Genomic DNA, 15,473 nt, shown 5'->3' on the forward strand with positions numbered 1-15,473 from the left:
TGATTTTAATACCAAAGAGTCAAAACAAAGGAAACTTTAAACTAACATTCCTCATGAGTATTGATACAAACATTTTATTTTATTTTTTTTAAACAATAGCTCTTCTAATTTTTTGGAAACATATTTTTCTTTTTCTTTTTTCTTGTTAGGCAATTGGGTGATTTGCCCAGGGTCATACAACTAGTGGTAAGTGTTTGGTCTGAGGGCAGATTTGAACTCAGGTCCTCCTGACTTCAGGGCCGGTGCTCTATCCACCCTACCACCTAGCGTCCCCTCCAGACATTTTAAATAAAATTTTAGCAGTACTACAGACACATATCACAGAGATTATACACTATGACCATGTTCGATGTGTATCAGGAACGCCGGGTTGGTTCAATATTAGGAAAACAGTAAACAGCACTGACAATATTAATATGAACTCACAAATAGATGCAGAAGGGCTTTGTAACAGGATACGATGCCCATTCCAGTTTAAAAAACAAACGAACGAGGGGCAGCTAGGTGACACAGTGGATAGAGCTCCAGCCTTGGAGTCTGGAGGAACTGAGTTCAAATCCGGCCTCAGACACATGACATTAACTAGCTGTGTGACCTTGGGCAAGTCACTTAACCCCCAATTGCCTCACTAAAAAGCAAACAAACAAACAAAAAAACCTAACAAATCAGAAAACATAGGAATAAATGAATCTTTCCTTAATATGATAAGTAATATCAATCTAAAACCAAGACACAGAATTGTATGTAATGGGGATAAACTAGAGACCTTTCCAATAAGATGGAGATTAAAGCAGAGATGTCCATTATAACCCTTACTATTTCAGGATAATACCTCCTCTCAATCAGAAAAAAAAAAAAGAAACAACAACCAGAGGCACCTCATGGTTTAGAGCAAACACCATTCCATAACCTGCGCAGTTCCCAGGGAGATGTCAAGGTGAGATATTGATCAATGGATCATTTTCAGGTTCTAAATGGCTGGGGATAAGGAGGATAGCCATAGCTGATATCCCAATACAAACCCCCTCTCCCCATAAAGTGATTGCCCGGAAGTATGGTACATTGGTTAGAGCATAGGACTTGAAATCAGAAGCCCTGGGTTCAGATCCTGTCTCAACTCAAACTATATACATAATTTCATCTGTAGTGTTAGAAATGCTAGCTATAGAAAGAAGAAAAGAAAAAGAAATTGAGGGAATAAGCTTAGGCAAAGAAAAAACAAAATTATTGCTTTTTGGAGATGATATGATTTCCTTCAGGAAGCCTAGAGAACCCATTAAAAATTAATTGAGCTTCTGGGATAAGAACTCATTATTTTAAAAAACTGCTGGAAAAACTGGAAAACAGTATGGCAGAAACTAGGTATAGACCAACATTTAACACCATATACCAAGATAAACTCAAAATAGGTACGCGATTTAGATATAAAGGCTGATATTATAAGCAAACTAGGAGAGCAAAGAATAGATTACCCATCAGATTTATGGAGAATGGAAGAATTTATGACCAAACAAGAGGTAGAAAACATTATGAAATGAGAAATGGATAATTTTAATTACATTAAATTGCAAAGTTTTTACACAAACTAAGCCAATGCAACCAAGATTAGAAGGGAAACAGAAAGCTGGGAAATGGTTTTTATAGTGTCTCGGATAAAGGCCTCATTTCTAAAATATATTAGAGGACTGAGTCAAATTTGTAGGAATACAAGTCCTTCCCCAACTGATAAATGGTCAAAGGATATGAATAGGCAGTTTTCAGAGGAAGAAATTAAAGCTATCTGTAGTCATATGAAAAAATGCTCCAAATCACTATTGATTAGAAAAATGAAAATCAAAACAATTCTGAGGTACCACATCACTCCTATTAGATTGGCCAACATGACAAAACAGGAAAATGATAAATGCTGGAGAAGATGTGGGAAAATTGGAACACTAATGCATTGTTGGTGGAGTTGTGAATTGATCCAACCATTCCGGAGAGCAATTTGGAACTATGTCCAAAGGGCTATAAAACTGCATACCCTTTGACTCAGCAATACCACTTCTAGGTCTATATCCCAAAGAGATCATAAAAATGGGAAAAGGACCCACATGTACAAAAATATTTATAGCAGCTCTTTTTTTGTGGTGGCTAAAAATTGGAAATTGGGCTGAACAAGTTGTGGTATATGAATATAACGGAATACTACTGTTCCATAAGAAATGATGAACAGGTGGACTTCAGAAGAACCTGGAAAAACTTATAAGAACTGATGCTGAGTGAAGTGAGCAGAACCAGAAGGACATTGCACACAGTAACAGCAACATCATAAGATGACTTTGATAGACTTACCTCTTCTTAGCAATGCAAAGATCTAAGATAACTCCAAAGACTCACGAATGAAAGTGCTATCCACGTCCAGAAAAAGAACTATGGAGTCTAAATGCAGATTGAAGCATACTATTTGCTCTCTCTTTTTTTGTTTCTTCTTTCTTGTGGTTCCTCCTATTGATTCTAATTCTTCTTTATAATATGAATAATGTGAAAATATGTTTAATATGAATGTATATGTAGAGTCTATACCACATTGCATGCTGTCTTGGGGTGGAGGAAAGGAAAGGAGGGGGAGAAAATTTGGAACTCAAAATCTTATGGAAGTGAATGTTGAAAACTAAAAATTAATTAATTAATATATTTTAAAATTAAATTAAAGAGAACCAAATTCTATAAAGTCAGAATATAAAATAAGTCCATGTAAATCTTCAACATTTCTGTATTACCAATGAAATCTTGCTAGAAGAGATAGAAAGAGAAATTCCATTTTTAAAAAATTGGAGAATGCACAAAATACTTGGTAGCCTATTTGCCATGATATACAGAGGGACATAATTATAAAACACTCTTTATACAAATAAAAATAATTAAATAATTGGAGAAATATTAATTGCTCATGGATAAGCTGAGACAGTTTAATAAAAATGACAATACTAACTAAATTAATTTACTTATTTGGTATATACCAATCAAACTACCAAAGAACTACTTTTTGTATCTAGAAAACATAATAACAAAATTCATCTAGAGGGGAAAAAAGGTAAAAAGCCTCAAGGGAAATAATTTTTAAGTGGAAAGGAAGGGCTATCAGTGTCAAATTTCAAACTACACTACAAAGTAGTAATTATCAAAAACAATTTGGCACAGGTTAAAAAAAGAGAGAGAGAGAGAGGCCAAGCTGCGGAACAGATTTAGTATATAACCTACAGAAGCAAATGAGTTCAGTAGCTTGGTTTTTGGTAAACCCCCAAAATCCTAGCTACTGAGGTAAGAGCTCACTAATCAACAAAAACTATTGGGAAAACTGAAAAGCAGTCTGGCAGAAACTAACTGTATGTCAGAATCTCATACCAAATACCATGATGAGCTCCAAATGGGTACATAACCTAGACATAAAATTTAACATCATAAACAAATTAGAGAAGCAAGTAAGAAATTTCCCATCAGATTTATGGATGGGGAAGAGTTCATGACAAAAAGGAATAGATGATCACAAAAAGTAAAATGGACAATTCTGATTACATAAAATTAAAACTTTTTTTACACAAACAAAATTAATGCAGCTAAAATTAGAAGAGAAACAAGTAAATTGGGGAAAATCTTGGCAGCAAGTTTCTCTGATGAAGGTCTCATTTCTTTATTTTTTTAAATTTTTTTTTTAGGCAATTGGGGTTAAGTGACTTACCCAGGGTCACACAGCTAGTAAGTGTCAAGTGTTTGCTCTGAGGCTGGATTTGAACTCAGGTCCTCCTGACTTCAGGGCTGGTGCTCTATCCACTGCACCACCTAACTGCCCCCTAAAAGTCTCATTTCTAAGTTATATAATGACCTTGTTTGAATTTTGTAAGAATAAGAGAGATGCCCCAAATGATAAGTCACCAGAGGATATATGAACAGTTCCAGAGGAAGAAATCCAACCTCTCAATAGTCAAATAACAAGAGGCTCTAAATCACTAATAATTAGAGGAATGCAAATTAAAATAACTTTGATCTTCTACCTCACTCCCACTATACTGTCAGGTTTGACAAAAAAGGAAAATGACAAAGGCTGTAGGGGGGCTACATGTACCTGAATACACTGTTGGAGCTGTGAATTGCTTCAGCCATTGTAGAAAGCAATTTGGAACTATGCCTCCCAAATTACTAAACTGTGCATACCTTTTGATTCAGTGATAACATCACTAAATCTATACCCCAAAGAAATCAAAGAAAGAAGAAAGGACCCATATGTACAAAAGATTTATAGTAGCTTTTTTGGGGGGGGATAGTGATAAAGAAATAGAAACTGAAGGGGTGTCTATCAATTGAGGAATGGTCGAACAAGTTATGGTATATGGTTTTGCATGACTTTACATGTATAATGGGTATTATGTTGCTTTTCTTCTTGATGGGTGGGGCAGGGGCAGGAGAGGGGAAGAGAATTTGCAACTCAAATTTTTAAAAAATGATTGTTAAAGATAGACACATTTAAAATAAAAAAGTTATGGCATATTAATATGATGGAATATGACACGAAATGATGAAGGAGATGGTTTCAGAGAAGCCTAGAAGACTTGTGTGAACTGATGCAGAATGAAGTGAGCAGAAACAGGAGAACAATTTGTTAGAAAGATGAACAACTTCGAGAGACTTAAAAGCTAATCAGAGCAATGACCAATCTGAATTTCAGAAGACTCATGGTAAAACATGCCTTGACAGAGAGGAAAGAATCAAGATATGGATTGAAATGTACTATTTTTTTAATGTCACCAGTGTGGGAATTTATTTTGCCACCTATGCATATTTATTACAAGGATTTTGTTTTTCTTTCTTTTTCGGTCTGGGAGGATGGGGTGAGAGGAAGAAAAGGCAGATTTTTATTCATTGGAAAAATAAATTTTAATTTAAAAAGAAAAGAAAAGAAGCCAATGAACAAAAGAGAGCTCTTTAAAGGCAGAGACTGTCTCTACTTCTGTCTTTGTATTTTCAGTGCTTATATATATATTTATATATATCATATGATTATATGTATAATATATTGTATTCACTGCTTAGCATAACACCTGACACATAATTAAAGGCTTTTTCATCCATCCATCCATCCATCCATCCATCCATCTGTTTATTCATTATCCCATTTGAACTCTGAGATAGGTGATACAAGTATCATTATCCCCATTTAACAGACAGGAACATTGAAGTTGCTGGGAAATGACACTTCCCATGGGCACATAAAGACAGATTGATTCAGTGGAAAAGATTTTTAGATTGGGAGCCAGAGGCCCTGGGTTCAAGGCCTGGCCCAGAGCCTGGTAGTATGGTACATTGGTTAGAGCACAGGACTTGAAATCAGAAGCCCTGGGTTCAGATCCTGTCTCAACTAAGAGCTGCCTGACTTTGGCCAAATCATTTCCCCCTTTGGGCCTCAGTTTCCCCCTCTGTAAATGAGAGGATTGGACTAGATGCTTCTGGGGTCCCTTCCAGCTTTAGTTCTGTGATCTTACCTGGGTGACTTTGGGCCAGTCACTTCCCTTCTCTGGGATTCACTCTCTTTGTCTGTAAAATGACTTGTTTGGACTAGCTGACCTCCCCTGCCCCTACCCTCACCAGGAGGAAAAGTCTGTCCATTTGGACTTGGCTGCTTCACTGGCAGGGCGATGAGGTGGCAAAATGGTTAGTGCATCAGTCCTGGAGTCAGGAGGACTTGAGGTCAAATCTAACCTCAGACACTCACTAGTTGTGTGACCCTGGGCAAGTCACCTCACCCTGTCTGCCTCAGTTTCCTCATCTGTAAAAATGAGCCAGAGAAGGAATTGGCAAACCACTCCAGTATCTCTGCCAAGAAAACCCCAAATGGGGCCACAGAGAGTCAGACGTGACCAAAACTACTCGATAATAACAAGCTTCATTGGAGGGTCTTCTCTCTGGGTCCCCTCCCTGAACAGCACCTGCTATTCTGGCCAGAGCTTGGAGCTACAAGAGATTTTTGAGGGTCACCCAATCTAACCCTTTCATCTTATGGAGGAAGAAATGGACCCCCTCTCCCCAAGGCGACACAGGCAGGACCCAGAACCCGAACTGGACAGGCCCCGCCCGCCCCCCCCCCCCCCCCCCCCCGGCCACCTAGTCCAGCACCCCCATCTGACCAAGGAGGGAACTGAGGCCAGAGAAGGGAAAAGAATCAGCTGAGATGGCAGCGGTAATCAGGAGCAGAGGCGCCTCCCCCAGCCCTCAGCCCGGGAAGCAGACACTGCTCTCTCCGACTCAGTCCTTGCTGATGCAACCTCCTGCAGCTGAGATGCTGCCTTACTGGAGCTGGGGCCTCTCTGGGGAAAACGCTTGACAAACAGCTCTTAACCCTCCGCCTGCTGTGACAGAAGTGCCTCTTCTGGAAAAACTTCTCCCTCTGAGGAAGGGTGGGCGGCGGGCGGGCGGACGGGCAACGCTTCATGCCCTCTCTATTCATTGTTGTTACGTGATTTCCCGGAGCCAGGTGAGCTGCGCTCTGCCCCAGGCGCAGTCAGGGTTGTCTCTGTGCTCAGGGGCCCCCGGCTTCCCCTTTATGCTGGAGGTGCCAGGCAGAACTCAGGGAGCTCAAAAGCACAAAAGTGCAGGCTTCCTGGCCACTTTTTCAATGGTGTTTGCTGTTTGAGGGTCTAAGTGTGGTTACTGCCAGACTCTGGGCCTTGGGTTTCCCACCTGAACAACATAAAGGTTAGAGTGAATGAGTTCTGAAGACCCTCCCAGCTCAGACATTCCACATTCAAAGGGTCCTCCCAGCTCTGACATGGTCAGCTCTGACATTAAGGGCCCGCCCAGCTGGGCCTCCCAGTTCTGACATGGCTATTCTAAGGACCCTCTCAGTTCAGACTTCCTATGTTCTAAAGTTCTTTTCAGCTCAGACATTCTATGTTCTAAGGTCTCTCCCAGCTCTGATATTCACTGTTCCAAGCCTCCCCTACTCCCATCCCAACTCTGCTGTTCTCCATTCCAAGAGACATGCTAAGTTATAAATCCCATAATCTTCTAGGTTCAGGCACTTCATCCCCAACAGGTTTCCCCCACGGCCATGCAACAGTTAACGCACCCTTCAAAGTCCCACAAAGCCCCAAGGCCCCACTTCCCATTCCTAGCAACTGCTGCCTCTGCCTCTGACTTCAGCCGGGGTGGTAATTGGTCTCTAAAGGAGAGGAGATGTCATGGAAGTGCCCGGGGCAGGCCTGGGGGTGGCCACAAGAGAAAATGAACACCCGTTTTTTCCATCCTCCTCTGGATTTAATTGTGGGGCTGAGCCAGAGCCTTGCATCAACCTTCAGGTAGATTTTGTTTCTCAAATAAACAGATGGGAAGGCTGTTTTGGGGCCTCTACTGGGCAAAGCTTGGCCCTGTCCCCAGTCACCTTTTGCAATGGGATGCCCTAAATGGGCACTCAGACCGGGGGCATGTGCCTTTACTTGGGAATGAGGCCTCCAGCTCTAAAAGTCAGTTGAAGCATAACATGAGTGAGTTTCCCAGGCCCAGCTCACAGAGTAGCCCCCTGGCTTGGTGAAGCTTCACTCTTGAGTGTTCTCTGGGGGCTGGCTTGGTCCTGTGGCCTGCTCAGATTAAGATGAGGCACCGGGAAAGAACAAAGGACCTTACACGATTTAAGAGTTGGGGGGGGGGCTCGGAGATTTACCAGATCTTTGTGAGCCCTTGTTCTTGGGTTTTAAAACTAGCCGGTTTCACAAATGTAAAGCAGGGAGGGTATGGCTCAATATGGCTTTCTTGAAGATCTGGGGGACTTTAAGTTCCATACGGCTCAGTAGTATGGGTTTTTTGCTGTTGAAGTCTTGAATATAATCCCTTATTGAGCACCTACTATGTGCTAGGCTCTGGGCTAAACACTGGAGAGACAAAGAAAGGCAAAACCCAGTCCCTACCCTCAAAGAGCTCACAGTCTAATGAGGCAGACAACATTTGAATCCACAGACAATATCTAGACAGGGTAAATCAACCAGGGGAAGGCATTTGCATTAAGGGAGATTGGGGGAGATTTCTTGTACAAAGGAGACTTTAGGGGCAGAGATGAGGAGGGAGAGTACCCCAGACACTGAGGGAATAGTCAGAGAAAATGCCCAGGATTTCATTAATGTGGGGAACTCCTGGTCTGGAAATTCCTTCCACCACTGCGGAGTAGCAAAGCTGCTCCTTCTTACCTAGTTGTGTGCCCACAGGCACCTCTTCTGGAACTTGCAGTCTCAGAGAATTACCTGGGGGCACTGAGAGGTTAAAAGGCTCACTAAGAATCCCACAGCTGTGTCAGAGAAGGATTTGAACCTAGGGCTTCCTAACTCCAAGACTGGCTCTGTCTGTCCAGTATACCCCATGGCCCTGACATGGCGCCCTAAAAAAACCTAATGTGATCTTAGGCTGTAAAGTGAGAGGTTATGGCATCCATGACTAGAGAAGTAATGACCTCACTGCATTTATCCCTGCTCTGACCATATCTAGAGGACTAGATTCAAGGGCCACATTTTTTTTTTTGGCAATTGGGGTTAAGTGACTTGCCCAGGGACACACAGCTAGTAAGTGTGAAGTTTTTAGTCTGAGGCCGGATTTGAACTCAGGTCCTCCTGACTTCAGGGCCAGTGCTCTATCCACTGTATCACCTAGCTGCCCCCGAGGGCCACATTTTTTTTAAAAAGAAAATCCTTGATAATCAGAGCAGGCCATTACTCACAGAGTTAAGGATGGCATGGAATTCCTATGTAATGGGTGCTATGATTATCCCCATTTTGAAGATGGGGAAACTGAGGTTTATAGAGAGGTGAATACCTTAATATCTAGATTCACTTATCAATAAGTGCCTGAGGTGAGTTCAAATGCAGGCATTCCTGTGTGCCTTAAAAGCTGGAGAGCATGAAGAGAGTGACTAGAATGGTGAGTGGGAAAGGATGCTAAGCTTAGGAAAGAGAAGGCTCCAGGGAGAGAGACCTTGGTAAGACTTAACAATAAAGCTTGGAGTCCCAGAGAGGGAGACGTGATGGGAGCCTTCAAGTATTTAAAGGGCTGCTACATACGAAAGGGATGAGTTCTGTTCAGCTTGGTCCCAGACAGTAGGACTGGTCAAAAGTGCAATGAGCTGCCTTGAGCAGTCACATGCTCCATCCCAGGCCTTCAAGCGGTAGAGGGCTGCTCATTCTTCCGGGGTCCCACTGAGGAGATCCCCGGTTGGGTGGGACTCACTTCGTTCCTTCAAAGACTCCATGATTCCGTGGATGCTGTCCTCTTTTTTCAGCATATTACAGGGACAGGTAGCAACTGCGACATGTGTGCTCTGCTGGTGTTTGTCTTCTCGAAGTTAAACATTCAGCCCTGCCAAGAGTTTGCCCAGCGAGCTCTAGAAGAATTCATAGCTGCTTATGCTATGTGGTAACACCCTATTGCAACACTGCTCATTATTACAAGGGGTTTAGATACTACGGTCAAATCACAGCCTCCAAAACATGACTGCAGATAATAAAAGGTCTGACATGATGTGGCTAGCCTGGAAAAGAGGTCACAGGGTCCTAGATTCAGAGTAAAAGGGAACTCAGAGACCATCTAGTTCTATGAGGAAACTGATGCTTGGAGAGGTCATAGGGTCAGAAGTCTGGTACTAAGGCCATCTAGTCTAACCCCTCTCCTCTCCTCTCCTCTCCTCTCCTCTTCCTCTCCTCTCCTCTCCTCTCCTCTCCTCTCCTCTCCTCTCCTCTCCTCTCCTCTCCTCTCCTCTCCTCTCCTCTCCTCCACTTCCCTTCCCTTTCCTCAGCCTCTCCTCCTAGATATTGGGATTAATCAAGTTGTCCCACTCTCCCACCCTTAGCAATGTACACGTACCCCTAACCTCGGCATTAGCTAGTCTGTGGGCTCCTTAATCTGGAACCAAAAGAGATCTCGGAGGCTGTCAGTCCAGTCCCTCACTTACAAAATAAGCCCCAGGAATGTTCATGGGATCCTACATACAAAGCTGAAGTGACCTCAGTGATCATTCAGTTCAACCTCTTCATTATCCTTGTTCTGCAGAGGAAACTGAGGCTCAAGAAGTAAAGGGAATTACTTGAGGTCACATAGAGAACAGACCTAGATTCTGCTCCAGGGTCTACACTGCAGCATTGGCTCTACCAGTACCACCTCACTGCCCATGGCTAGTTTCACTGTTTTATTGATGTCCTTTAATTTTACATGACAAACCTATCTGGAAATATTCCCCATCTCTACTCTCAACATTGAACTCCCCTTTGTAGCCAACCTTCTTTTGTTAAACAAAGACACCCAATACAGTAGCTCTAATGATATGGGCCACATGCTGCCCTAGTAATTTTCTTCTCCTCCTTCTCCCCTTCCTCCTCTTCTTCCTCCTCCTCCTCCTTCTTCTACTATCTCTTTCTTCTGATTAATATTGTCAGCATGAGCTTGAACTCAGTGGTTTCATAGAGATTAGACGCTTAGTACATGTTTCTTGAACTGAATTAACTCACTGACAATGTAAAAAGAGCTCGACTCCCTTCTAAAAGGTGATTTTCCACCATCTCTTTGGAGTTAAGAGACACAATTCCTTTTGGTTTCTCCATTCCTATTCTCTTGCTCTATAGAGTTACAAATATATTGCCAATCTCATGTATTTGGAAGAAGCCCGCACTGCTTTCTTCCTTCCTCGCCCCATTTTCTGATCCCCCAGGAGGCACAGCTCCCACGAGCTACATCTGAACAGATGGGAGGATTCCATCCCAGCATGCTCTGATGGAAACAACGCTGCTTCTCGGAGCTGGCCAGTCACATATGCCCTGGTCTCATTTTTGTTTTCTCAGAGCTGGAGAAGATCCATGTTTGAGTTACTGCTTTTCATAAATGTGACTTTTTACTGTCATTGAAGCCGTAATCAGTTATGCTAGTTTCAATGTTTCAAATGATTTGGTTACATCATCCCCAGATCGGCTAATGTGCTGGAGAAAACCTTGTGAAAGGGTCAAATTTGAGTCACTCGTGGAAAAGCATAACCTTTTAGCACTGAGAGAAGGCAGACAGGGAGAGACCCATGAATGAAAAGACGCTGGTGAAAAAGAGGATTCTACATGAAACAGGGATGTTATTATCCTCACTGCAATGTAAAACTAATTCTTGGAGCCAGAAAGACCCCACCTCAGATCCACCTCTAAGGCTCACTAGCTACGTGATGATGAGCAAGTCACATAGCCTCTCTCTGCCTCAGTTTCCTAATCTGTAAGGTGAAGAGAATAATGCCTGCAGTTCCTCCCTCATGGGGTGGCCACGAGGTCAAAATGAAGTTATCCAGGGTGTCCCCAAAGTCTTAGGGCAGATTTAAATCTTCATAAACTGTGCCAAGACTTTAAAGACATCCTGCATATGTAATGTTTTCTGCAAACCTTAAAGTGCCACAGAAATATCAGTTATTAAAGCCGCTTTCTCCAACATCCAAGCAATAAGCATTTATTAATTACCTATTGTATACCAGGAGGCATAGTGTCTGCTAAGCACAGGGTACACAAAGAAATCAATCGACAACTATTTATTAAGCCACGTGTGGTGCATAGAGTGCCAAGCCTAGAGTCAGAAAGACTCATCTTCTTGAGTTCAAATCTGGCCTCAGACAGTTACTAGCTGTATGAGCCTGGCTGAGTTGTTTCACCCTGTTTGACTTAATTTCCTCATCTGTAAAATGAACTGGAGAAGAAACCAGTCCAGTATCTCTGCCAAACAAAGCAAAAGGAGAAAAAAAACCAAATAGGGACACGAAGAATCAGACACGACTGAAATGATTGAACAACAACAAATGTGCCCGGCTCTTTGCTAAATCAAGAAGGGCAAAAACAGTCCCTGCCCTCAGGGATCTTCCATTCTAATGGAGGAGACAATGTGTAAGTAACTAGGTACTGTACTTGTAAGGCATCCATAAGATAAAAAATGTACGTGTAAGATATCGACAGTGGACAAAAGGTAACCTGGGGAGGGAGAGGGCATTAGCAGCTGGGGGTGGGGTTCAACAATGTGGCAGAACTTGGAATTGGAGCTGAGTTTACAAGGAGGTCAAGGATTCTAAGATTCTTTCTCTTGAGATTTCAAAGAAACTAAGAAAATGTCTCAAGTTCACAAAAGCACAGAATCTCAGAGTCGGAAGGGACCTGAGGGGTCGTCTCGTCCAACCTGTGTCTGAAGAAAAATCCAAACCATTGCACACCCAGAGTCCTCTGCTTGAAGATTTCCAGGGGGAGGAGGGGATGCACAAGGTCCCAAGGCAGCCATTGCACCAGGCAGTCCGTTTGGACAGCACTCGCTGTTAGGAAAATGTTCTTGTTATCCAGCCTAAGTTGGTGATCTCACAACTTCCACTCATGGCTTTTAGTTCTGTCCATCCCTTCTGGACCTCAACATTCAGGCCTCCAACTGCTATCTCATCATGGAACTTCTCTCAGCAACTGAGGCCTCCTCGCCTTGGCACATCTTACCTCCCTGCCTCCTGCTCACCATGGGATATCCCTCTGCAAGGCCCAGCCTCCTCCCATTGGTGAGCCCATTCTGCAGTCTCCATTTTGTCAAAGGGCTTGAGCTAGCCCACCTTCCTTCACCTCCCAGCCCTGTTTTTGACTTGGTGGATTTCAAAATCATGTGCCTGGGCTGAGTACCTTCATCCTCTCCTCCTTGCCATGCCCCCTACTTTTCAACTTTTTATTATCTTCCCCCTTTAGAATTTAAGCCCCTTGAGGACAGGGGTTATCATTCTTTTTGCTAGGATTTGTATCACCTGTGCTTGGCACAGTGCTTGGTATGTAGTACACAGGTAAGAAATTTTTCCTTCTTTCTTTCCTTACTTCTTTCCTCCCTCCTTTCTTTCCTTTTTTCCTTCTTTCCTTCCTCCCTTTCCTCCCTCCCTCTTTCCTTCCTTCCTTCCTTCATTCCTCCTTCTTTCCTCCTTCTTTTCTTCTTTCCTTTCTTCCTTCCTTCTTTCCTTCCTTCCTTTCTCCTCGCTTCCTTCCTGCCTGCCTTCCTTCTTGCTTTCTTCCTTCTTTCCTTCCCTCTTTCCTTTCTTCCCTATACCTGAAGACGATTATCTGACATCCCCTCCCCAAGTCTTCTCCTCTCGAGGCTGACCATCCCTAGCTCCTTCAAATGCTCCTCATGTGAGAAGATTTCCAGATTTTCTCACCATCTCCTTTGCCCTCCTTCAGATCCTCTCATGTTGGCCAGCATCCCTCTGCCAGATTGGTCCTTAGATGTGGTCTGGCCAGCAGAGAACACAGGTACCCACAACCTCCTGGGATCAGGACACTGAGCCTCCATTCACAAAGCTCATGGTTGGAAGCACTCGCTTTGACAGGAATGACCCTTCGATCCACCAATTCTCCATTCTTGCTTTTGTTTTGTTTTTATTTTTTCCAACTTTTGCTCAACTCAGAGCTCCAGGTCTTTCTCATATGAATTGCTGCCAAACTGAGGTCTCTTCCTCCCTGTATTTTAAAGTGGAATTTTTTTTTTATCATCCAAATTCAGGATTTTACATATATCTGGTAAATTCACTTTGTTGGTATCAGGCCAGCATTCCAGTGTGCTGAGATCAGTTCTGTCATCTGTGGTGGTATTAGTCACCCCTATCTCTGTCATTCCCTCTGCACCCCCAACTTCCTGCCATCTGTTCATCAGTCCAGCCTCCCAATCTAGGCCCATTCATTAAGTGTCCACCATGTGCCAGGCACTGGGCTGGGTGCTGGAGATACAAAGAAACATTAAACAGTCTCTGCCCTCAAGGAGGGCAAGTAGAGGAAAGCAGATTTCCCCTCCTTGGAGGTCTGCAGACAGAGGCTGGAAAACTATTTGTCAGAGAGGCTGGAGGGAGATTATTTTTCAGGTAAGGGTAGGACAGGCTGGTGCCTGAGGTCTCTTGCAGCTCTGAAGCCATGGTTCTGTGGCCTTCTAATTCCTCCCAGCTCTGACATTCCCTGTTCTAAGGACCCTCCCAGGTCCGACATTCTGTGTTCTAAAGACCCTTCCAGCCCTGGCGTTCTGAGTGTATGTGGGTATGTTGGTTTGGGGGTAGATGTGGTTGGGGGTGGTGGTGAGTTGGTGGGTGTATAGGGCACATATATGTGCTTCTCATTGGAAGCTTCCTCCAGGACTGTTTCTACTTTAAAAGACACTGAACAGCCTCCCCCCCCCAATCTGGTGCAGCCCCCCTCTTGTATTGTTATCTCTAAATTCTCTACTCCTTCCTCCCTGGGCTACCTGGACTGCCCACCTGGACTGCCTCCATCCCCTCAGACACCCCTGTCCTTATCCCTGGAAGGGCTGCCTCCCTCATTGGATGCTCCCCCCTCCATTAAAACTCCAAGCAAATTTGGCCCCTCCCCACCTCCAGGAAGCCATTCTGACTCTGATGCATCTTTCATGATCTTACCCCCCCACCCCCCACACTCCTGTCCAACCTCCCTCCCCTACCTCTCAAATGGACTTTGTCATGGGAGGGGGGGCCTGTGGTTTTTCTTCCTTTTTTTTCAAGTTATGAACTTGACAAATATGTACATTTGCATATACAAAGAACAGAAAAAGAAGATTGTATAGGGAACTTGAATCTTCATGACATATGGATTATTTCTTTTCTTTCAAAGTATATGTTAAATTTGCTGCAATGGTCCAGGCACTGCCTTGATTCTCATGGACTGATATCAATATTTTAAATACCTCTCTCTGTGAAAATGCATTTCCTTTTTTTTTTGGCAATTGGGGTTAAATGACTTGCCCAGGGTCACATAGCTAGTAAGTGTCAAGTGTTTGGTCTGAGGCCAGATTTGAACTCAGGTCCTCCTGAATTGAGGTCCGGTGTTCTATCCACTGTACCACCTAGCTGCCCCTGACCTCAAACACTTACAAGCTGTGTGAACCTGGGCAAGTCACTTCACCCTGTTTGCCTCACCTGTAAAATGAGCTGGAGAAGGAAATGGCAAACCAGTCCGTATCTCTGCCAAGAAAACCCCAAATGGGGTCATGAGGAGTCGAACATGACTGAAAACGACTGAACACAACTGCAAATGTGCCAGAGAATACTTAAACCCAGGTCTTCTTGAATTCAAAGCCGGTCCTGTACTCAGTGCAGCACACTGTGCTATTACATCATTGCATTACATTATTAAATCATATTACTCTTTTATACATTAGCTTATCACATTGTATAATAAACTAATCAATATGTGTGTCCTACCCTACTCCATCGAGAGCTCCATGAGGCCTGGGACTACCTAAATTTCTCATCCCCCTTAATTCCCCAAACTCTGTTCTGCACATAGTAGGTGCTTAAACAACATACATCAAACCAATCGATCAATGAGCATTAATTAAGCACCCCTGTAGGCCAGGTGCTGGGCTAGGCTCTGAGGACACAGAACCAAATTCAAATAGATGAGTGAATACCATTTCTCGGTACACAC

Source organism: Phascolarctos cinereus, unplaced genomic scaffold (assembly GCF_003287225.1).
Source record: "Phascolarctos cinereus isolate Bilbo 61053 unplaced genomic scaffold, phaCin_HiC Scaffold_726;HRSCAF=1367, whole genome shotgun sequence".
Classification (NCBI taxonomy): Eukaryota; Metazoa; Chordata; class Mammalia; order Diprotodontia; family Phascolarctidae; genus Phascolarctos; species Phascolarctos cinereus.